The 23,827-nt window shown below is 44.1% G+C and overlaps 1 long non-coding RNA gene across 1 annotated transcript in view; it reads right to left on the bottom strand.

Moving 5' to 3' along the window:
• LOC122205502 overlaps positions 1-23,827 on the bottom strand; it is a 50,920-nt gene that overhangs the window by 3,633 nt on the left and 23,460 nt on the right. Inside the window, exon 3 of the long non-coding RNA XR_006196098.1 lies at positions 14,588-14,765. This is a non-coding gene — a long non-coding RNA (uncharacterized LOC122205502). The remainder of the gene's footprint in view (positions 1-14,587; positions 14,766-23,827) is intronic.

Raw genomic sequence — 23,827 nt, 5'->3', positions numbered from 1 at the left:
GCAATTAACAGAAACCCAACTTGCTTAAGGCATTGACTGGTTCCCACGGTTCAGTGCATAATGAGGTAGCCCAATGAGGCCGAGGAAGAGCTCTAGGGACCAGGGTTTTGGCATCTGGAACCAAGGACTAAATTCTGAACCATCTACTCTCCCTCTGCATCTGAGTCTCGTCTCTGCCTCTCTACACATTGGCTCCTTTCTCTCGTACGACAGAGAAGTTTTCCCAGTGTGGTGGAGACATGACCACCAGCAGCCCCAGGTTCACAAGCCCAAAAAGGAAGGTGCCTCCTTCTCCCAGCATCTGAATGGCAATCCCAGAGAAGGTCCCTCTAGATGCTGCTTGGGTCACCTTCCCACTTCATGAACTAATTAGTTATTATTGCCAGAAGGATGGAGAAGCACGATTGGCCAGGCTTGGATCATACAGCCAGTGGCTGAGGTTTGTTCTGTGCAATCAATGGCTCCACCAGAAACACATGGGGAGGAAAGGAATGTTCTCCAATGGAAGGGAAGCAAGGAGACAAAAATAGCAGATGTCCTACCATGAAGAGCATCACCGAGAGTAAATGTGATAAGGGGTAGCTGGAAGTGGTGACAGTCCTTAGTAAGCAGTGGGAGAAGACCCAGGTTGTCTTTACCTGTTTCGATAATGGGAAACTGAAGCCCAGAGAAGGAGAGGACCTATCTTAGAAATGGGGATGTAATCTTCTTCGGAAAATCCAGTTTGTGGGGCGCCTGGGTGGCTCAGTCAGTGAAGCATGTGGCTCTTGATTTTGGTTCAGGTCATGATCTCATGTTCGTGAGATCGAGCCCCATGTCAAATTCCACATGGAGCCTGCTTGGGATTCTCTCTCTCCCTCTGCCCCTTCCCTGCTCGCTCTCTCTCTCTCAAAATACATAAATAAAAATAAACATTAGGAAAAAAAGGGAAACCCAGTTTGTAATCATGGGTTTTCCTCTTTAACCAGCTGAGCTACCTGCAGAGAGCTGCCTCCCACGGTGTCTGTAACTCATGCCCAGGTGGGGCCACTGCTGGCCACCCGGTGATGGTGATACGCACATAGACATCACAGGATTAAGTAAGAGGATGACTGCAGCTCACAAATATAGGGCAGAAACGGAACACTGGCAGCTGCAGCTGAGTCTGGTCCACAGATGTTTTGTTTGGCTCATCCAATGTTTGCAAAGAGTTGAGCCAACATTTAATAATTGGAAGATTTTACATTAAAAATGCAGATTTCTGGCTTCTCTTGAAAAAAAGTCAGGAGATCTGACAGCACCAGATCTAAATTTCCACATGGCAGTAACCAGCCGAGACGGAGTAGCAACTGTCCCTTACACAGGGCATGTGCCCTCCCATGCTTCAGTTCACCTCAGTCCCCACCACTCTCTACTGTCCCTAATACTGCGGCCCAGACACAGTCACCATTTCTCACTGTGCTTGCACTGTTGCTTTTGCTGTAGTAGAGAAACAGATCTCTCTGCTCGTTTCTCTTTCAAAATGGAAGATCAGGGGCACCTGAGTGGCTCAGTTCGGCTGAGTGTCCAACTCTGATTTCAACTCAGGTCATGATCCCAGGGTCGTGGGATCGAGCCTGCGTCAGGCTCTGTGCTGAGCGCAGAGCCTACTTGAGGTTCTCTTCCTCTGCCCCTCTCCCCTGCTTGCACTCTCTCTCTCTCAAAAAAAAAAGGAAAGTCAAATGGAATGGGGGGGGGGGGGTCATACAATTTTTCTTACATCCAGCCCACTTCCACCCCTGACCACCCTAGGCATTTCAGTTTGTGAATACTGCTGTGTGGGATTATTATTTATATTAGATTATTACTTCCCAACCAAGAGAACAATAGGGGGGCATGGTAGTAGCCTTTCTAGAAATAACAATAGCAAGCAATTTCTCAGCACTTATATGCCAGACACCATTTTAAGCCCTTTACATACAGTATTTCAGTGAACCCTCAAAACAACCCTATAAACTGGGTGCTATCATCATTCTCATTTATAAAGGAGGAGGAAACTGAGGCACAGAGAGGTTCAGTAACTTGCCCAAGGTTAGCATTGTAGGGATCTGAACTCAGATCACCTGACCCCAGAGTCCAGGCTCTCAACCAGAAATTCTATTAAGATTGCTGGGGGGCGCCTGGGTGGCTCGGTCGGTTAAGCGTCTGACTTCGGCTCAGGTCATGATCTCGCGGTCCGTGAGTTCGAGCCCCGCGTCAGGCTCTGTGATGACCACTCAGAGCCTGGAGCCTGCTTCAGATTCTGTGTCTCCCTCTCTCTCTGCCTGTCCCCTGTTCATGCTCTCTCTCTCTCTCTGTCTCAAAAATAAATAAACGTTAAAAAAAAAAAAGATTTAAAAAAAGATTGCTGGTGCACGTATGTGTGTGGCTGAACACAGATGGTGTGTTCTTGCACGTATACACAAGTATAAGTCATCATGCTGTGGGTGGCAAGGGCAGGCCCACAGGACGTCTGCACAGGAAGAACCACAATACCATGAGGTTGAGAACGGATTTCTGCTCTGGAAAGCAGAATGGCTGGATCTTAGTCATGACTCTACTGCCTGTTTGAGCCATCGCTCCAACAGGGTGAGCCTCATGTTTTCCATCTCTATGAGCAGGTAAAGGGTTTGGATTAAACTCATCTCTAAATAGTCTCCTGGCTCGACTGCTCTGTGATTCTCTTTCTCTCCTCTCTTTCAAACTGTTACCCAGAGATGAACGGTGGCCAAGTCAGAGCCATGTGTCAGCTTGGAAAAGGCAGGGGCGCTTCGTCCAAGCCGGTGTCTCCATTTAGGCTGTGCCAGCAACCAGTGTGCCATTCACTACGGGGGAGTCCTGCCATTGCAAATTCTTAGCAGCTGGAGCCCAGGGACAGTGTGTGCCAAACTTCCAACCGGCTTGCCAACTTCTCCCAGGGGATTCTCTTGGAAAGCTGGAAGATATGTTCCTTAGCTACTTGGCTTCTGGTTGCAGGGAATTTTCCAGATTCTGAAAGAGTGATGGCCTGGCAGCCTGGAGACCTAAAACCTACTTCTGGCCCTTGTAAAGTGACCTCATGACCTGTCAGTGCCCTCTTTCCCCATGTGACTTGCCCTCGTTGAGCCTCAGTTTCCTCACCTACCTTGCTTTGGGACTTTCAAAGTGCTATACAAGAAGAAGAGATAATTGACATTACTTGCACAGAAGCCAATTTCCCCTTAAACTGACTGGACCGTGGACTACAGAGAGAATTCCACAGAGTGAGGAAGGGTAACATAGGCAGATGGAGCGCCGAGCCCCCTGCTAGACCTTGCGGGAGAGACTGCAGTGAGAGAGGCCAGATTCCTGTCACCTTCCCCTGGAAGCTGGCAAAGTGACCAAGAGCCCCAGGATATCCATGCTCTACTCCCTACCACCTGTGAATGAATATATCAGGTTATAATGGGAAAGGGACTATTTTTTTTAAAGACAGGGAAAGAGAGAGAGAGAGAGAGCAGAGGAGGGGCAGAGGGAGAGGGAGAGAGAGAATCTTAAGCAGGCCCCACGCCCAGCACAGAGCCTGACTCAGGGCTTGATCCCATGAACCTGGGATCATGACCTGGACCTATATCAAGTCAGATGCTTAACCAACTGAGCCACCCGGGTACCCCAAAAGGGACTTTTTAAAGTAGTGAGGTTTTCCCGGATTACTCAAGTGGCCTAATCTAGCCACATGAGCCCTTAAGAGCTGAGCACTCTCTCTGGCTGGAATTAGAGAGACGCAGTGAAGAAGAAAGAGATACCGGCAGCATGAGAGGGACTCGGCCTGCCATTGCTGGATGGAACCATATGGAAAGCAGCTGCAGAGAATGCAGGCAGCCTCTGGCAGCAAAGACCCAGCCCTGGCTGACAGGCAGCAAGGAAATGGGGACTCAGTCCTACAGCCACAAGGAACTAAATTCTGCCAACAACCTGAATGGGCTTAGCAGCATAATCTGCCCTGGAGTTTCCAGATGAGAGCCCAGCCCAGTCCCCACCAGGTGAGACCTTCAGCCGAAGAGCCAGCTGGGTATGGAGCCCAGACTTCTGGCCCACAGAACTGTGAGATAATAAATGGGTGTGCTTTTAGGATGCTCATTGTGTGGAAATTTGTTATGGCAGCACTAGAAAATAGCTACAGACCTCTCAGTCTCAGGTTGAGACCACTGAGAGAGAAAATGCAGCATATGGCCTCATGAGCTTCTATGTGGGTCGGGAAGTAGGCTCAGAAAAGGACAGCAACGGTTACTGGCTTAACTAAAGCGGTGGTCAGATGGGAAGACGAAAGAGCAAGGACAGTGCCCTCTATGGGGGGGCTTTTTCCCAGTCCCCACAAGCACACCCATGTTCAATGCCAAGGAGAGCATCTGGGGGCTTGAATGACCCTGCTGAGAAGACAGAGAGGGGTGTGTCACGGGAGAGCAAGATCTTTAGATGCTGGAAGCATCTCTGGGTTTGCGAGCATTCCAGGGAATCAATACCCTCTTCAATGAACATGATAAATGATTGCACTAATATTTCTCATTTTCCCTCTATTACATATTTCCTTTATGTCTGAAAGGCTACAGAGTCAAAATCGGAAATGTAAATGACCAGAAACAGAGGATGCTTGTAGGATGAAATTCTTCCCCATGATCACAAAATTATGACAAATCAGGCCCCACTGCCAACTCTCCCTTTGTTGCATTTTTATACCATGAAGCCTAGGCTGAAAGGGCTTTGAAGGAACAGGGGGGCTACAGACTTCTATGCTGGCTCAGTTCAGGCTAACAAGCATTTATTTCACACCTACTATGTGCTCCACGCTCTGCAAGGAATAAGGAGGTAGGATAGGGCATTTAGAAAATCATGGTGGAGCTGAAGTTTTGTACCTGAAGGGGAGCAGTTCTGTCACTGACCTGATCTCATCATGACCACTTTTGTCTTAAATCAGCAAAGATCGAAGCAGAACTGTACTTCTTAGCATTCATACATTCACATGTGCTGTTTCTGTCCTCAGGCTTGCATTTCCCTGCTCAGACCGCCAGCCCTCGTTGATCTGTTGGGACTGCTAGTCTATAGTCTTTAAAAGTCTCAACATTGTACTCGCCCTTGGACTCTGCAATTTGCCTTCTGGAAATTGATCCTTTAGACATAACTATGGATGTGCACAATGATGCACGTCTAAAGTTATTCATCCCAGGTTGAAAACTACCTGGATACCCACCAATAGAAAATAATTGGTTACACAAATTATCATGTATCCATAACGTGGAATATCTATGTGGCCATTCAAAATGATGTTGATCCATGTCTATTGTTATGGAAACAGAGTCATCTTGTAATGCTGGAAGGAATCTTGTCTACAAAATAATACAACAATATCACAGTTTTCCAACACCTAATTGTGATTTACCCACAGCTGAGAACATCTCCAGGACAGTAAATCAAAAGTCTTTCCTCCATAAAGAAACACCTATAAATATGTTCCAGTTCAGAATATCAAATGTGCCTCTTGACGCCAAGCACCTGAAATTTTCAGTTTTCTCAGAATTTCAAACATATCTAATACCCAGGCACAGTTTTACAGAATCCTGTCTCCAAAATATAAAGGCAGGCTATACAGTGAATCTGCAAAGCAAAGCCATAGGTCAGGAGCACAATCACAGTTTGTGCTGAGAATCAGGGAGGAGGGAGTCTCCTTCCCGACGGCTTCAGAGTTTATCAATGAAAGGGAAAGAAAGGTAAGAGGTGGCGGGATCTCTGGTAGAGGAAAAGCCACAAACGAATAGGTCCCCAGACTAAGTGCATCTTTGGGGAAGACAATAGACTCAATTAAGAACCAGAGTCATAAAAGTACGCAAATCTCCCAAACAAAACATAATTGAGCAGAGAGATGAGACCTGATCCCATAAATAACCCACCGTAATTAGAATATATCAACAGTTCCTATTAAAGAAACATCAGGCAGTCAGTATTGGAAGTCTGGGAAAATTGAGTTCTTAATTAAATCCTCATCAGAATTACTAGTCCCCGTATCTTCCACATCCCATCTCCCCAAGTCTCAAGTGTAGGTGCATCAGGAAATGGTTTGGTTCCGTGTAATCACATGAAATGAATTCTTCCCCTGCTCGGTTTTAACAGGGACTGATACAGAGACACTGGGTCCTAATTCTTGAAACACTACACTTTAGAGAAATTCACTGAATCTCAGTAGTATTCCCAGAAAGGAGCCATAAAAAAAAAAAAAATGTTTGTCTTGTCTTAATTACACTCCTCTACTCAACACCCTGCCTTGGTTGCCTAATGGCTATAGAGTCTACCGGGAATTCCTAGAACTTGAAATTCCAAGGACTCTGGTTCTCTCTTCCTCATTCCTTAAACATGGCTCATTCTTCATTGCCACCCCCCCCCCCTTTTATTTCTGATTGAGTCTCCTTAGCCTGGAGTGTTTTTTCATTCTCGGCCCACCAAAATCTCACTAAGATCCCACTGCTTACCTGAGACTATTCTTATCAAGGTCACCTGCCATGTCCACTCTTCAGCCCTTCTGAGCTGTATTTGATCTGGAGGCCACTTGATCCTTCTAGAAACTCTTTCCCTAGGTCTGTGACTCTGTTCCCTCTTGCCCCACCCCCACCCCCTTTCTCTGCTTACCTCTCCTTAGGCTCCTTTTAAGCTCTTCTCCCCTCACCCAATCTAAAGAGCTGTGGTTCCCTGGATTATTTCCCTGTCACTGCCTCAGTGGTCCCCTCATGTCTCTACGCCCATGACTCCCCAGCCCGAGGGGTAGGAGCAGGTCTGGGTGTGAGGTGTGCTCCTTGGTACCACATGCCACTGCCTCTAGGTCTTCTCAATTGACAGATAAAGGAAATATATGGGTGTTTACTAACCCACATAAACACACACATCCATAAGTTTTCAGTAGGTAACCATCTCTATCCGTATGAAGCTGAACGTGAGTGAATACTGATCTTGTCTTTATTGTACTGTACTAGACGTGATTTAGGAACCAAGTTAAATGTAGAAAGAGCAGGTGTGGGGGCATCCATTTGCCGGTGCAGATGTGAGCGGAGGTGAGATGGGTCTAGAGCAGCGTCATGACGTTGCAAAGGTGGCTTCCCAAATCAAACGTGTTTCTGAATCAAATGCACTTCTTGTAGGAAAGGAGCAGCAGCTCCCTTGGTGGCCCAGTTCTGCCATGTGGCTCCGGCGGATGTTTCGCCACACCTGCGCTAGGCTTTGATTCCCCATGGACTGTGTAGCAAAGCTCTTTGCGTTTACAACTGGCTGGAAAGGATTTTATTCTCTGCAGAGGAGCCACAACAGACACACTTTGGGAAGCATGGAAAGCAGATGGTACACCCTTCGCTGTAGATAAAGTCCAATCTTTTTAGGTCAAAGAGAACCTGGAGAAGGTGCTCTTACTGAATGTCATCCTCAATATAGCTAATCTACTTGAACAACTGGCTGAAAGACTGAGGCTATTAGTCTGGCCAGCCTTGGTTTCCTTAGCTATAAAATGGGGATGATAATTCTGGTCTCAGAGGGCTGTTGTATTAGAGGAAATAATGAATACTTAGCCTGGCATCTGGCCCAGCATAGGTGCTCAGTAAAAACTTTAGGAATTATCAATACTTATTTACCTTATATTTGGGTATAATCTTGGCTGTTAATAATTCGGCCAGAATAAATTTTCTGGATGGTAAAAAAAAAAAAAAAAATTCGTGAAATTTTTTCAATATTACTTTAAATTATTTTGTAATCAAGGTCAATGTCGACTAGAAAAGAAAACCGAAGATATTGGTGAAGGTGGGATCAATCGTACAGCAGTCAAAGCTTAAGTGGGAGAGCTCTAATCAAAGCCGCCACAAAATACAAGGGCAGCTGTAACTAGTGCATCAGCCACTGATGATATTTTGCCTGGAAGTGTTTTCCACTCAAGTTTTTCAGTGTGTTGGTGGTGAGGCTTTTCTTTTTTTTTTTAAAGCAACTTTTGCCAAAAATAGCATCGTTTGATTCATCATCTTTTTTTTTTTTTTTGACAAATATGTAATGAAACAGGAAGTCACTCTGAAAGCCCTCTTAACGACACTGATACACATTTGTTTAAACGACACTGATACACATTTGTTTAAGCTGTGATGGGGAGGGCTCTAGATTTGAGATATGCTCAAAGAATATTGGGTACACCCCACGGACTTTCAGGAGGGCCTGAGAATAGGGTTCAGAGTGTGTGCAGCCCAGAGCAGAGCCCCGGGTCAGAAGAGGTCCACGAAGGCATTTCCAACCCAGCTGCTGCACAGACTCTGTGGTTTGCACCGCTGACCCCAGTGACATGGGACCCTTGTGCTGCTGCCTCTAGAAACTGGATATAGCTATGGCGGCTGCCAACTGCTGCCATATTGAATTTCTGCAAAGTCCCTAATGCTTTCTATTGCTGCTTTCTAACTCAAAGTCTGGGGTTATGTATGTGAACACCAAAAGCTGGGTAACATAGCTGTACTCTAGCTGCAAGGGAGGCTGGGAAAGTGAGTTTTTGCCACTCATCTTTTTTAGCAAGAGGTAGACTCTGTCTCATGAAGATGAAAACCCTCCAACTATGGATAACAGGATGTGGAATGCAATTAGGGTCTCAAACTGAGGAAGAAGAGTTAGCAGTAAGCACTCTGAATTCTAAACAGCCAGGAATAATTGGGGCAAGGCACCCCAGTCAGGGTCTATTTGAGAGGCAAGCTTAACAGGCTCTCCCCCACCCACATCTAAGCAGACACAGAAGCTGGAAGGAGAGGGAACTGGTGAAATACATACAGGAAGGACAGTGTGTTCCCTCCATCTCTGTCCATCTTCGGGGGAGAACAGGGTGCTATTCTTCTGTCCCCAAGGCAAGTGATGCAGAAGGACTCCAAGGAATTCACTCATAGAGATTGAGGGCACATGCAAACAGACAGGTACCTCATGACCCCAGTTGGTATTTGTTCAGCAAAAGACTTGTTCATCTGCCCTTTGGTCCTATTTGAGCAGGAAGAAGAGAAGAGAAGGTAGGGTGGAGAGAAAGAACAAAATGTCCACTAGACCAGGTGCATGGTGGCCAGGGTCTTGCCATCTTGCCAGGACCCCACTCAAGAGATCTGCTCACCAGGCAAGGGACCCCAGCAGAGACAGGAGGTGACGGGGCAGGGGGAGCTGAGGGAGCCAGAGGGATCATGCTGGAGCTGGATCTGAAGCATCCTGGGTGCACCCACAGAAAGACATGCGTTGTGTGTGGCTGCTGCCCAGAAGGCACTGACCTTCATCAGGGCTGGCTGGAGAAGCTAGAACGGCCAGCTGAACAGGCCCATAGCCAAAATAATTAAGTAGAGAGAGTGCCCTCCCATCTCCTGTTCTCCTCTCAGCCCACAGCACCAGAGGCATCAGGTCCAAGAAGGAGAGTAGGAAGAAGGCTCCACCCTTCCCCCCACCCCCCCCCACCCCCGCCCCGAGCTCTGATGCTGGAGCAAAAGGAGGAAGCAGATGGCACATGCCCATTTCAGGTCTACACATCACAGGTCTGGCTGCTGGCAGGTGGGGGAAAGTGCTGACGCAGACATGGGCTTGGACCCGACTGACTTCCAACGGCCATAGGAATCCCGAAAGCCAGGGGCGCTGAGACGCCAGTAAGGGATCCGCTACAGGGGGGCTGTAATGGGGGAAAATGAAACTGCTGCCAATCTGTAGCCCTATGCAGTCACACTGCTCCATACTCCAGTTACAGACCAGAAGGGCTTCAGATGCTGGAAGGCAAAATGAATAAAAACTGCCCCCTACAGTCTTGAATAGTTTTCTCCATGGACAGACTTCAGAATTAAAGGAGAGGGGATAAAACCTTTGGAAATGTGATTCACAGATATTTAATTTCTAAAGGCATCCAGCAGAGTTTTTTTTTTTTGTTTTTTTTTTTTTTTCAGTCTGGTCAATCTCAGACAACTGTAATGCAAATGCAATTACTTACTGCCCAAGACAAGTCTGAGAACTTGGTGGAAAAGTTGATGGTGGGGAAGAAGAATGTACGGGGAAAATTACAGCCTTAACAGAAAGTAAGAGACCCTCAGCACCAGTCAGATTTCTTCACTGGAAATGTCCTCTGCTGAGACTTGCCTTGAGACAGGAGAAGAAAACGACCAATGAGGCGAGTGATGGGACCTCTCAACAGGGTGAGGCTGTCATGGAGAATTTTCTAAGGTCATCCTGAGAACACGGGCTGTACCATGCACCCTTCTACCACTTTCCGAGGCTCTTCCCTTGCAGATCACTGATGGGGCTTATAAAAGCGAAGTTAAAAAGGGAACCCTTGAATCCATATAGTCACCTAAGTCTGAATTCTTAAAATACTGTGACAGAGCAGAAAACTGGCCTGGAGTCTCACCTGGTGGGATGTCATAACACTTCAGGGCAGCCTTTTCCCTGGCGGGGCCAGACTCACACTATCAGGTGCACTGTTCTCATGCCTGGGTTTTAGAGTCACGCAGGCTTGATTCTGAGTCCTGCTTTGCCACCTTCTACCCATATGACTCTGAGCGGGTTACTTAATCTCTCTGAACAGAAGGATCTTTGGCAAGCTCTCAGCATAACTAGCATAGAGGAAGTGTCCAGTAAGCATCAGTTACTGTTATTATGGAAAGTGACTCCCCCTATTAGCCTACAAGCCAGGTAGGAAGTCTTTTGTGGTTGAGTTTCGGTTTTCCCTCTAGTTGGGAATCATTTAAGCACATCCATGTTATAAACACAAAATATTATGAAACAGGATGCAAATTACATTCACCTTTAACCTCAAGCACAAAACTTGAGAGGCATTTCCACTTCGCCATAGCCACTGTGGGCACTGCCCCTCCTCCTGGGGGGGGGGAGGGTGGGGAGACAGCGGTGTGGGTCAAGTGCTTGCTCACTTTCCTCAGCCATGATGAGGGAGGTCTGAGAGACGAGTCTGCAGGGCACACATCGAATTCTTAGGATGATCTATTACCATCGCCTCCATTCAAAGACAAAGAACCAGAGGCACTGAGAGGTCAAAATCATGCAGCTTCAAACCCTTTTGGTCCATCCCAGGGAACTTCCCTTCGTGCAACACATTTCCATCTGTATTGTGTGGGGATTCTTGGCCACCCCTGCCAGGGTCTGTCCCAAAATTTGTAAGGTCGAAGGTGGTTCTTTGGTCAAAATGTACCAAACACTTTCCTTTGAATGTCTGAAATGTTAAACCTCAGCTCCCCCCTTCTCTGGAACATTCATTTCTTTCCTGCAAATAAGCAAAACACAGTCTTTTCCTTGAAATTCTGCATGTTCAGCGGGATATTTTTGGGCATCGAGGTGGATTGTAATGCAAATGCCCTTGATTTTCTTGGGACTCTCTTTCTCTTGTGAATTTCAGTGAGTGATAGGCCCCCTTGAAATAAATGCGCTTTTGATAGATGAAAATTCCCTTTTCCCTTGTGAAATATGCTTGGCAGCTCATACTCCCATTTGGTGGAATTTGCTTAATAACGCAGTGTCATGCAGGGCTCAGCTGAGCAGACCTGTGAAATGAGGCAAGGACCCTGGGGCTGGGACCCAGAGAGGGCCCTCGGGAACAGTGTCTGGACCAAGATACAGGGAGCTAGAATCTGGGTCGCCCACGTCAACCAAGAGCCAGGAACTGGGATGACCTAGAGGTGATTGAAGGTGTGCAAAGCACACACTTAGGGTCAAGGTCAGCAAAGTGGGGAGAGGGATACAGGTGAGCAGAACCCAGGAGTGGGACTGACACCAGGGCAGCTTCATTCCGCCCCGTGGGTGGAAGCAGCAACTTCCAACAAGGGCCACGACATTCCGAGCCAGACGCGCGTCTCTGTCAGAGTCCTTGCTGGAGAGCAACCTGAGGCTATCTCCATGGCAACCCTGGGGGGCGTGAGTGGCGTCGCATGGTGGTCTCTGGCTCCCAAAAGAAACCAGTTCAGGATGTGTAACAGGACCAATGCCTTCCAGTATCATGGGCGTCTCAAGGGTCATCACGGTCAAGGGACTTTGGGGGACACTGGCTCAGAGAAGGATGAGATGAGAAGAAAAGGCAGGTCTGTGTTGAGTGGAGACTGCGGGAGGCGGCTTTCAGCACGGGAGAAGGAAGAATTCCCTTCTGGTCAAAGCTATGCAGGTGGTCATGGAGAGAGGAGCTGCCCATCACCAGAGGTGTGCAACCTCCAGTGGGGCTCCTTGTGTGGAGCGGGGTTTGGGCAAGATCACCAGAGAGGTCCTTTCTGCATCAGGTGCCACTGATGGCACCTGAAGGGTGTTGGTCCAGGCCACACCCTTGCGGAACACTCTTCCATAGCCATCCCCCCCACTATGGCACTCAAGGTCACACCCTGGTCCTGCCACCGCCTGCAAGTCTCTCTGTGACCTGGGCCCCGCCTCCTCTTGTCATTCCACCACCCTGCCAGCTCTCCGGGTTCTATCTTGAAGCCCCGGGAATCATCTCAAGTGCTCTGTTCCCTCTGCATCAGGCCATGAGTCCTTTCCCTGTTCCACTCACCTTCCTCTGCCTTTCACCTGGTTAACTCCTACTCACCTTTCAAGTCCCCTCCTCCCGGAAGCCCCCTTCCCTCAGCCCTGAGAATGGATTAGGCGTCTCCTCCAGGCTTCCACAGCTCCTGTCTTTCCCATTTCATAGCACTTCACATGCTGCTCTGTAAGGGACTGAAACAGTGGAGCAACCAGCGGGCAGGGAAATGCCTGCCTGTCCATCTTTGCCTCCCCAGTGCCTGGCACCTGGTGAGTGCTCACTGCAAGCCTACGGCTTGCGAAGTGGCTGAAGGTCTGCGATCACCGTCCCCCCAACCCTTCCGGTCAGACCGTAGGCTGCCTGGTAAAGTGTAGCGATTTGGTTTTCATGACTGACTTTGGAACGCTGGGGCCTGAAGTTTAATTAAAATTTTTTTTAATTTTTAAAAATTAAAAAAAAAATTCCTCCATATCCAACCTATATAGGTAGGAAGATTTTTTAGAAGGTTAATTGAGGCAAAAATAGAGAACATCTGTCTTTTACTCCCAGTGAGAAGACAGCAACCCCTCCACAGAGGCAGAGTTGCTAATGAACAGAGCACTTAGCTTTGAGAGACCAGGATTCTAATGCTGGCTTCTCCATTAACCTGCTGTGTGACCTTGGGCTAACTGCCTACTCTCTCTGGGCATCATTCATTCAAAATATATTTATTGCAGTCCTGCCATGTTCCCAGCACCTGAAAGGAAGAGTTCCCTTCTGGTCAAAGCTATCTATGTAGGCGGTCATGGAGAGAGGAGCTGCCCATCACCAGAGGTGTGCAACATTCATTCAACATTCATTCAACATTGAAAGGTACTAGGTAGAGGGAAGTAATTGAACACATTCACAATCCTTGCCCTCTCGGGATTTACAATCTAGTGGAGAGACAAACAATAGATCAGTAAACGACCAAAAAAATAAATATCTAAATATAAATTGTGATAAGAGTTACAAAGGAACTGAATAATGTAGAGTAACAGAATAATGGAGGCGAGTGTGGAGGAAACCTACTTAGATACTGAAGAAATGATATTTAAGTCTGAAGGATACAAAAAAGCCAATGATGGAATGTTCCAGACAGTTTCAGGGTGATGGCAGGTGCAATGGTCCTGATGCATACATAATTTAAAAAGAGATGGGGCACCTGGGTGGCTGAGTCGGTTAAGCGGCCGACTTTGGCTCAGGTCATGATCTCACTGTTTGTGAGTTCAAGTCCCGCGTTGGGCACTGAACTGACAGCTCAGAGCCTGGAGCCTGCTTTGGATTCTGTGTGTGCCTCTCGTTCTTTCTGTCCCTTCCCTGATCTCTCTCTCTGTCTCTCAAAAAAATGAATAAATGCTAAGAAAAAAATTTTTTTTAAAAAGAGAGGAGATTGGAGTGCCTGAGTGGCTCAGTTGATTGGACGTCCGACTTTGGCTCAGGTCATGATCTCACAATCTGTGGGTTTGAGCCCCACATCAGGCTCTGTGCTGACAGCTTGGAGCCTGGAGCCTGGAGCCTGGAGCCTGTTTCGGATTCTGTGTCTCCCTCTCTCTCTGCTCCTCCCCTGCTCGTGCTCTTTCTCTGTCTCTCAAAAATAAACATTAAAAATTTTTTTTAATTAAAAGTAATTTTAAAAAAAAGAGTTTGAGGGGCCTACAGAATAATGGGTAAGGGGGAAATCTCCTCATGTGTGAAATGGGTGTGCTGATGTTTGCACTAGCTACCTCTCAGGGCCTTAACAGGTGGCAAGTGGTAGATCAGATTTTTCACAGCTCCAAGCACATAATAGTTGCTCAATAAAAACTAACTGAATGAATAAATGAATGATCTGGTGCTTCCTTTACAAGGATGCGCATATTTGAATTGGCAATTATTGGCCAATTCATCAATAATTTTCAAAGGTTATATTTTGCCTTTGGGATTCTCAAGGATAAGAGCAGCTGCTTGAGTTCAAATTTGTCTATACATTTCTCCTAAAAACCTCACTGAGCAAAAAAAAGAGAGCAGGTAAAATTACTCTTTGCCCATGTCTATGCCATAATGATGAGTCAGAAAATAGTGGAAGCCTCAGCTTACTTGTAAGGGGGGAAAATAAACATCTGCATCCAGTAAAGTTGATTCCGAGTCCACAGCAGAGCGTAATTCCAGGCAGAGTCTTCATGGAATAGAGACCTGTGCAAGCAAGGTCCTAGAGCAAGAGAGCCCAGATGACACCAACCAGACCTCATTCCCAAAACACACGTATTTCTTCATCCTGAGTGAGAAAGCGCCACGGAGAATGGGTCTGAGACCTGGCCGATTAAATATTGGTTATGGAAAGTCAAAAAGAGAGACCCACGAAGCATGGTGTTCTAGAAGTAGCAGCCTGGAGACTGTACTGCTTCCAGGAAGAGGAAAGATTCTTGGAAAGGACAGTATACATGGCTTCATGGTAGTGAAAAGAAAGAGAAAGTAACCCCCAATAATACTCAAATAAGACACTATCAAAGAATCAGACTGAGTTAGATGAAAAGACCTGATGTATTAAAGAATCTGCCTTTATCTGTGGCAACAAAGGAAGGAACCTTCGAACCCAGAATCAAACAAGCCACTCAAACTCCTCCACCTTCTCTTTATGCTCACGTGGTAGGAAGGTCCCACCTAAATAAATAACAATAAACATTTCTAAAAACTCACAGAATCCACACTAAGTTTAAGAAGGAATTAGGGGCACCTGGATGGCTCAGTCAGTTGAGTATCTGGCTCTTGATTTTGGTTCAGGTTGTGATCCCAGGGGCGTGGGATCAAGTCACGCATCAGGCCCTGCCAAGCCGAGGTCTGCTCTGAACACAGAGCCTGCTTGCGATTCTCTCTCTCTGGCCCTCTGCCCCTCTCCCACTCACGCACCAGTGCACACGTGTGCATACACACACTCTCTCTCTCTAAAATAAAAAATAAAAAAAGAAATTAGAAAATGAGAATCAGAACTTTTTAGCCGATAAAAACACACACACACACACACAATAGATATGTGACAGAGAGGAAAGCTGTAACACAAAACTCCAGCATGAGCTAAATATAATTAAACCAGAAATTTTAGCTATTAAAGCTCAACATTTTTTTTAACAAGTTCAAAACTAGGAAAAGGAATGGTATAAATAACAGGAAGACATAAAATAGAAGCTGGCTAAACTCAGGAAATAAGTGGAAAAAAAAGATAAAATCATATGAGGAATAAGGATTAAAGTATGAGGTACCCAAGGGAAAACAGATACAACCAAGCGGATGGAAATGAAGAGAGTCAAGAAAATAAAACCAAAAGAAAGAGTTTTAAGGATTAGAGAGAAAGTGAGACATATAGAACATAGGCAAAGACCAATATGAATATAATCAGGGGTTTTGAACTAGGAAAAGAAAACAATGGACCAGAACTCTCCATTAAAACTATAATTCAAGAAAACTTCCTGAAATCAAATAAGACATAAATTTACATATCAAAAAGCCTCCCTTGGGGGCACGTGGGGGGTTCAGTCAGTTAAGGGACCAACTCTTGATTTCCTTGATTTCAGCTCAGGTCATGATCTCACAGTGGTGAGACTGAGCCCTGCATCAGGCTCTGTGCTGGGCGTGGAACCTACTTAAGATTCTCTCCCTCCCTCTCCCTCTGCCCCACCCTCGCTTCCTCTCACATGGCTCTCGCAACCCATGCACGCACGCGCTCGCTCTCAAAATATAAAAATAAATTTAAGAAGAAGAAAAATATTTTTTAAAAAAGCCTCCCTATATGCCTGGGGAAACTGACCCGGAACAGTGAACACCAAGTTCTATCTTAATGAAAATATTAGATGTTCAGAAACCAGAAAATATCTTCTGAGCCTTTAGACACAGAAACCAAGGGGTTAACAATAATCCAGGCACTATATATCTCAATAGGAACATATAAAATTAGCCATCAATAGAGTAATGCATTCAAGAAACTCAAGTATATGGGGGCGCCTGGGTGGCTCAGTTGGTTGAGTGTCTGACTTCGGCTCAGGTCGTGATCTCATGGTTCGTGAGTTTGAACTCTGCGTCAGGCTCTGTGCTGACAGCTCAGAGGCTGGAGCCTGCTTCAAAGTCTGTGTCTCCTTCTCTCTCTGCCCCTCCCCTGCACATGCTCTGTGTCTCTCTCTCTCTCTCAAAAATAAATAAACATTTAAAAAATTAAATTAAAAAAAAAAAAGAAACCCAAGTATATAAAACCATGGAAGGAAGGAATTTTCTAACCAGTCATCTGTTCTTCACTATTAAGACTAAGGGAAATAGTTCCACATATGCAAAGATTCACACAATATTGTATTCATGAGTCCTTCCTGAGGAATCTACCAGAGGGAGAACTTTATCCAACCTGGAAATGATTGGAGAAACATTGGTCAAAACACTGATTTTGATCATTGGATTATTCAATGACAGAACTAGGACTAAAACTTAGATTTTCACAAATGTGAAAGTATGCAAACATCATCTACTTTGAGAATGTCGAAATTATATAACTAAAAAGGGGAAAGGAAAGAGAAAAAACCAAGTGGAGTAAGTTCATTATTGCTGCATAGCTAAAAGTTGAGAACAGGGGCGCCTGGGTGGCTCAGTCAGTTGAACGTCCCACTTCAGCTCAGGTCATGATCTCATGGTTCGTGGGTTCGAGCCCCGCGTCGGGCTCTGTGCTGACAGCTCAGAGCCTGGAGCCTGTTTCGGATTCTGTGTCTCCCTCCCTCTCTCTCTGCCCCTCCCCCACTTGCACTCTGTCTCTCTCTGTCTCAAAAATAAATAAACATTAAAAAAAAAAGTTGAGAACAAATGAATACCATTTAAAGTTAACATACCAGGGACATCTGGGTGGCTCAGTTAAGTGTCCGACTTCGGCTCAGGTCATGATCTTACAGTCTGTGGGTTAGAGCCCCACATCAGGCTCTGTGCTGACAGATCAGAGCCTGGAACCTGCTTCGGATCCTGTGTGTGTGTTTCTCTCTCTGCCCCTCCCCCACTCACACTCGGTCTCTCTCTTTCAAAAATAAACATTAAAAAATTAAAAAAAAATAAAGTTAACAAACCAAACAGTAGAAACACAAGTAAAGAGAGGGGGACTAAGGGCACTAAATAAAGGCAGTAGTATGGACATAACCATTAAGACAAAAACACAATCCTTTCTAAACAACAAAAGAAATGCAAACACAAAACAAAACATAAAAGTTTAAGAAAATAGAGCCCATAGCAAAAGATACACAATAAATAAAACATAAAATAGGACAGAACTGAATCTAAACTTAAATCCTATCAGTAAATGTAGATAGACTTAATTCATTGTATTAGTCAGTGTTCTCTAGAGAAATAGACTTGATAGGAAAAATGTAGATGTATAGAAAGAGATTATTACAAGGGATTGGCTCATGTGGTCACGGAGGCTGAGAAGTCCCATGACGATCTGCCATCTGCAGGCTGGAGGCCCAGGAAAGTTGATGGTGTCCCAGTCCAAACTCCAAATCCTGAGAACCAAGGGAGCCAATGTTTTAAGTCCAGCCTGAGTCCAGAGGCCCAATAACTGGGGCTTTGATGTCTGAGGGCAGGAGAAGATGGATGTCTCAGTTCAAGCCAAGAGATAATTTATGCTTCATCCACCTTTTTGCTCTACTCGGGCCCTTAACAGATGGGATGGTGCCCACCTGCATTAGTGAGGACATCTCCTTTACTCAGTCTACTGATCTCAATACGAATCTCTTCTGGAAACAGCCTCACAGACACACCTAGAAATAATGTTTTATCAGCTCTCTGGGCATCCTTTAGCTCAGTTAAGTTGACAAGTAAAATTAATGATCATAAGTATTTCTGTCCTCATCTGTTCAGGTTGCTATAACCTGAATACCAGAGGCTGGGTAGCTTTTAAGTAAAAGAAATTGTTTCTCACAGTTCTGGGAAGTCCAAAATCAAGGTGCCAGCAGACTCAGTGTCTGCTAAGGGCTTCCTGGTTTCTAGATGGCCATCTTCTCATTGTATCCTCACATGGCAGAAAAGGTGAGGGAGCTCTCTGGGGTCTCCTTTATAAAGGCACTGATGCCATTCACACGAGCTCCACCCTCATGGCCTAATCGCCCCCCAAGGGCCCTACCTCTTAACACCATCACATTGGGGATTAAGTTTCAACATGTGAATTTTGAGGGGACACAAGCATTCAGTCTATAGCACTTACCTCTTAGAAGAAAGAGATGTTCAGATTGACTTCCAAAGAAACAGACTTGAAAGTAAGTGATCCAGGAAGGGTAAACATAAAGGATTGGGCCAAAGGGTGCCAAACAGAAAGAAAAGTGGTACTTTGTTCTAAAACAAGCTAAATAAAATTTGGGCCAAAGAAGTTCAGTGAAACGAAGCAGAACACTTGATAATGTTACAGGCTGCGATTCAAAATGAAGATGTAATGGTTGTGAATATCACTGTACAAATAACGCACAGCAATCTACATAAAGCAGGCACTGTAGGAGATGCAAAGTGAAATGTACAGAAACTACTAATGAAAAGAGATTTTAGCACATCACTCTTACTCCAGGAAAGATGAAGTAGACAAAAGGTAAAGATGGACAGAATCCCTAAGCAACATAATCAGTAAAGTAGATCTCATGTATGCCTATCAAAATGTATAACCCAACTGACATAGAGAATGTACTTTTTCTCAAGTTCACATGAAATATTCACAAAAATTCACAATACATTAGGTCACTGTGGAGACTTTAGTAAGTTCCATAAAAATTAGCCCACAGGCTCTACAGATAGACAACTAAACCCATGAGAAATTATGCAGAAAGAACAAATACACAAAATAAGGAATGTTGGGGAAGAAATAACTATTGAAACGAGAATTTCTCAAGCTCTCTTTGCAGAATTGCATGCAAAGACATTTTAAAGTCTAGAAGAAAAAGGCAATTTTCTAGGGAAAATGCCATTTACCAAAATTGACACAAAGGAAGATAGCTTGAGTAGATCAATTTTCACAATAGGAAGAAAGTTATGAAAGAGCTAATTCCATAAAATTTCCAGGCCCGGATGTTGTCAACCATTGCTTTGCAAATCAGATAATCCCGATGCCATTTAAACTGCTCCAAATAACAGAAAAAAGAATGCAAACTTCTGAATTTTTTGCATAAAGTGAAAATAACACTGATACATAAACCTGATGAATATTGTGCAAAAAAGAAATCTACAGGCCAACCTCAACCTTATCGAAGACTACACAAAAATCCTAAATAGAATGTTATCAACAGATGCAACAGCACACTGAAAACAATACATATGACCACATTTTATTACAGTAATGCATGGATGGTTCAATATCAGGAAATAAATACAGTTCAAAATATTAATAATTCTAATAATAAAAATAATCTGATCATCCCCACAGATGTTCTTCTTAGGTAAGGCAAACTTGCTATATCCAAAGATAATGTAAACAGTCTAATAGCAGTAAAAAGACTAGCATTTTTCTGTTTTTCAGGAAAAAGACAACTTGACTTTAAAGTTCATATGGAAACAAGCAAAAGGAAAACACAAAACCTTAGAGCGATGGCAAGGGGAACTAGTTCTCTTGGATGTTAAAACATGTAAGGTCTCTAAAATTGAAATAATATGGCATTGCCACATAATTTGACAGATACATCAAAGGAACAGAATTAGAATACCAGAAATGAAGAGTTGATGCTATTAAAGAAAGAATATTATCCTCAGAGAAATAGGGACATTGAAGATAAATGATATAAGCCAACTGGACAGTCACTTGAAAAAACATAAAATTGGGCTCTCACATCATACCTAGATAAATTCATGGATGGATGGGGAAATGAATGGAAGCACAGATATGTGATCAAGCACATATAGTAAAATATGAGTGGTAGAATCTAGATGCAGTGCAATGGGTATTCACTGGAAGAATCTTTCCAATTTTCCAGAGGCTTAAAATTTTCACAATATATGTTAGGGGGAAATGGAGGAGGTTTTAAGAAAAGGCACAGGAGTTGGCTTGAAGGGGTTCCCATTCGCCAAATTAGAACAATCCAAGCATCAAAACCAACAATGAAAGTAACGGATAATAACAGGATGCGTTAATTTAAAAATCCATGAATCCTTAGTGATTATGGAGAGAGGGAGAGAGACTCAGATGCCAACACTAAAAGTGACAGTTACTCCAATTCCTTACTTTGAAACTTGGTGATGAAAAGGAAAGAATTAAGCCCTGCTTGACCACTCAGGAAGATCTATAGTCTATGCCATTTGTGGAAGATAAAAGGGGTAAAGGAAAAAGTTAAATTATACTGGAAGGAAACAATAAGAAAACTTCAGGGTTGCCTAGGTGGCTCATTCTGTTGAGTTGACTGCCTCTTGATTTTGGCTCAGGTCATGATCCCAAGGTCTTGGGATTGAGCTCCTCGTTGGGCTCAGTGCTGAGGATGAAGTCTGCTTAAGATTCTCTCTCTCTTCCTCTCTCCCCCACTCATGCGCGCGCTCTCTCTCTCTCTCTCAAATAATAATAAAAAAAAAACAGAAAAGAAAACTTCAAACTGTAGCACATTCTATAAGACAGAGGCCAAGTTTTTCCAAAAATCAATGAAGACCCATGTGTGAGAGATGTTTTAGATGAAGAGACAGAAGAGCTATAACAATCAAATGCAATATATGAATTTTGATTGGTTCTTGGTTGAGGGGAAACTATAAAAGATATTTGGGGGACAACTGAGGAATTTCAATGAGGACTTGATACTGGATTACAATATAAAATTAGTGTTAATGTTATTGGGTGCAAAATAGCATTCTGTTATAGATTTCTTATTTTTAGGTATATGAGGCATAAAGAATCATTATGTCTCCTACCTCCTCCAAGTGCTACAGCCAAAAAAAAACAAAAACAAAAATAAAAACAGTGACAGAGTTTATACAGATCTGGATGGATAAACAGATAGGCAGATAATACATGGATGGTTGGATAGATACAGCTAGGTTGATAGATAAAGCATCAAGAGACAGATGTTAACAACTATTGGATCGAAGGCATGAATACACAGGTGTTTATTACACTGCACAAGTGTGCAGTTGGATGCATAAATATTGTCTAAAACTTGGATTTCATGGTTACTGAAGTCCTATATATGCCATGCCCACTGCTCAGCACTCTTACATATACATTTGCACTTAATCCTCATAACTGCCCCATTAGGCAGGCATCCCTCTCTATTTTACAAATAAATAAGCAGAACTGCCAACTCTTGACTAGTGTCACAAAGTGTAACTCATACCCAGATCGTTCTGACGTCAAGTCTGACGTTTGTTAAGCCGCAGTCTTATCTACAAAGGAACCAGGCAGAATCTGTAAGGCAGAAACTTAAATACAACTCAAGAGAATCACGTACAAAATGTTGAACTGAAATCATTCCAAGTCTTCCAAGTATTCCCAGTAGAGGGCACAGAGTGAGCAGAGGGAAGAAGACTGGAAATGGAGTATGATCTGGAACAGAGGTTGGTTTTGGCCTTGGGAGGTGTGTTGGAAGAGAGAAGCTGAGCTGGAAGGGATATTTGGGCCAAGTCATGGCAGGTCTTAAATGCCATGCTGAAAATCATGGGCTTTCTTTGGTTGGCAATTGGAAGCCACGGAAGGTTTGTACACAGGCAAAGGACACGGGCAAATAGTGATGTGTTCACTGCTCTCTTCCTCCCCAGTGGGAGACCATACTAAAACAAACACAAACAACACCTAAGAAGGAATTGGAACAAATTTTTGATGTTTTATTTATGAACTGAGCACTGGTCAAGTGAAAAAAAAAAACACCTTAACAAGATTAAAAATTGATGTACAAAGAACCACTCAGTGGCTTGTAATAGCCCTTCGTAGAGAGGGAAAAATGAAAAGCTATTTCATAAAAGATTGAAACTCCAGAGTACTCAAGGTTTAAGTGCAGGCAGAAAGCTCTCGTGGCACCATGGCTCTTAAATAAATGGAGTGTTTCTAGGATGGGAAGGCTTCATGGGGAGTAGACATTTTCTGTGCTGGTTGGGGCCCTCTGGACATTGTCCCAGGACTTGGGGAGCTACCAAGCCTGGGAAGGACCTTCCACTCTCTCACCACACCACTGGGCCAGAGGCCAAGGTTGGGGAAATACCAGAACCAGAGTCTTTCAGACTTGGAAAAGCTAAAACGGTCCCAGCATCCTCCATCTGGTTCTTGAATCCACCCTCATCATCCCCATCAAGGGATTACCTGCATTTTCTCCTCAAACAAACAAGCAAACAAACAAAGCACTTATTTCTGACCCCAAAACTAACACACGTTCACTGGTAATTTGGAAAATATGAAAATGTACAAAGAAGAAAATAAAAGTCACTTACCATTCTACCATTCAGAGACAGATAGCTAGATACTTTTAACAAAATGTTATGCTATTTGAAAATGCCATTTTGTGATGTGCTTTCTTCACCTAATAATATATTATAAAATTTTACTCATGTAAATAAATAATCTATGATATCACTTAATATCACAAATTTAGGAATCCCTTTTTGTTGGCCATTTGTTTCCAAATTCTTAAAAAAAAAAAAAAATTACAGATGTCCTTTGAACAATGCAGGGATTAGAGGCACCTACTCACCATACAGTTGAAAATCCAAGTATAATTTGTGATTCCCCCAAGATGTAACTACTGATAGCCTACTGTTGACCAGAAGCCTTACCGATATCAGTAGTCAATTAAAACATATTTTGTATGTTCTAATAATATCTGTATTCTTATAATAAAGTAAGCTAGATAAAAGGAAATATTATTAATAAAACTATAAGGAAGAGAAAATACCTTCACACTACTGTACTGTGTTTAGCCAACAAAATTCGCATACAAGTGGACCCACATGGTTCAAACCCATGTTGTTGAAAGGCCAAACTGTATACATAATGCTATGACACCCTTAAACACAAATCTTTTTGTGCATTCTGGTTAATCCATAGAAAAATAACTTTTTAGAATGGAAAAGCCCATGTTTTTCCTTCTCTGTGAGTCACGGTGTTCTGTAACTCCCCATCTATTAAATCAATAGCCTTGTGGCTTCAAGGCAGAGGCCTAGGTACCACCCACAGTCTAGACCAAGGATATCATTGCCCAACTTCAAATCAAACTAGAGTTCTGAGGCAAGATAATAGCCTTGAAAGATAGGCTTTGTTGAGAAAGATTAAAGTCTTCACATTCTAAATATTTCTTTATTATCAAGAACAGAGTCTAGAGGTGTCAGACTATTGAGTTCCCATCAGAGAGAGAGGGGAAGGTGAGGAAAGAA

Source organism: Panthera leo, chromosome D4 (assembly GCF_018350215.1).
Source record: "Panthera leo isolate Ple1 chromosome D4, P.leo_Ple1_pat1.1, whole genome shotgun sequence".
Lineage (NCBI taxonomy): Eukaryota > Metazoa > Chordata > Mammalia > Carnivora > Felidae > Panthera > Panthera leo.
Note: the sequence above shows the minus strand (reverse complement) of the source record. Positions and strands in the feature narration are given on the sequence as shown.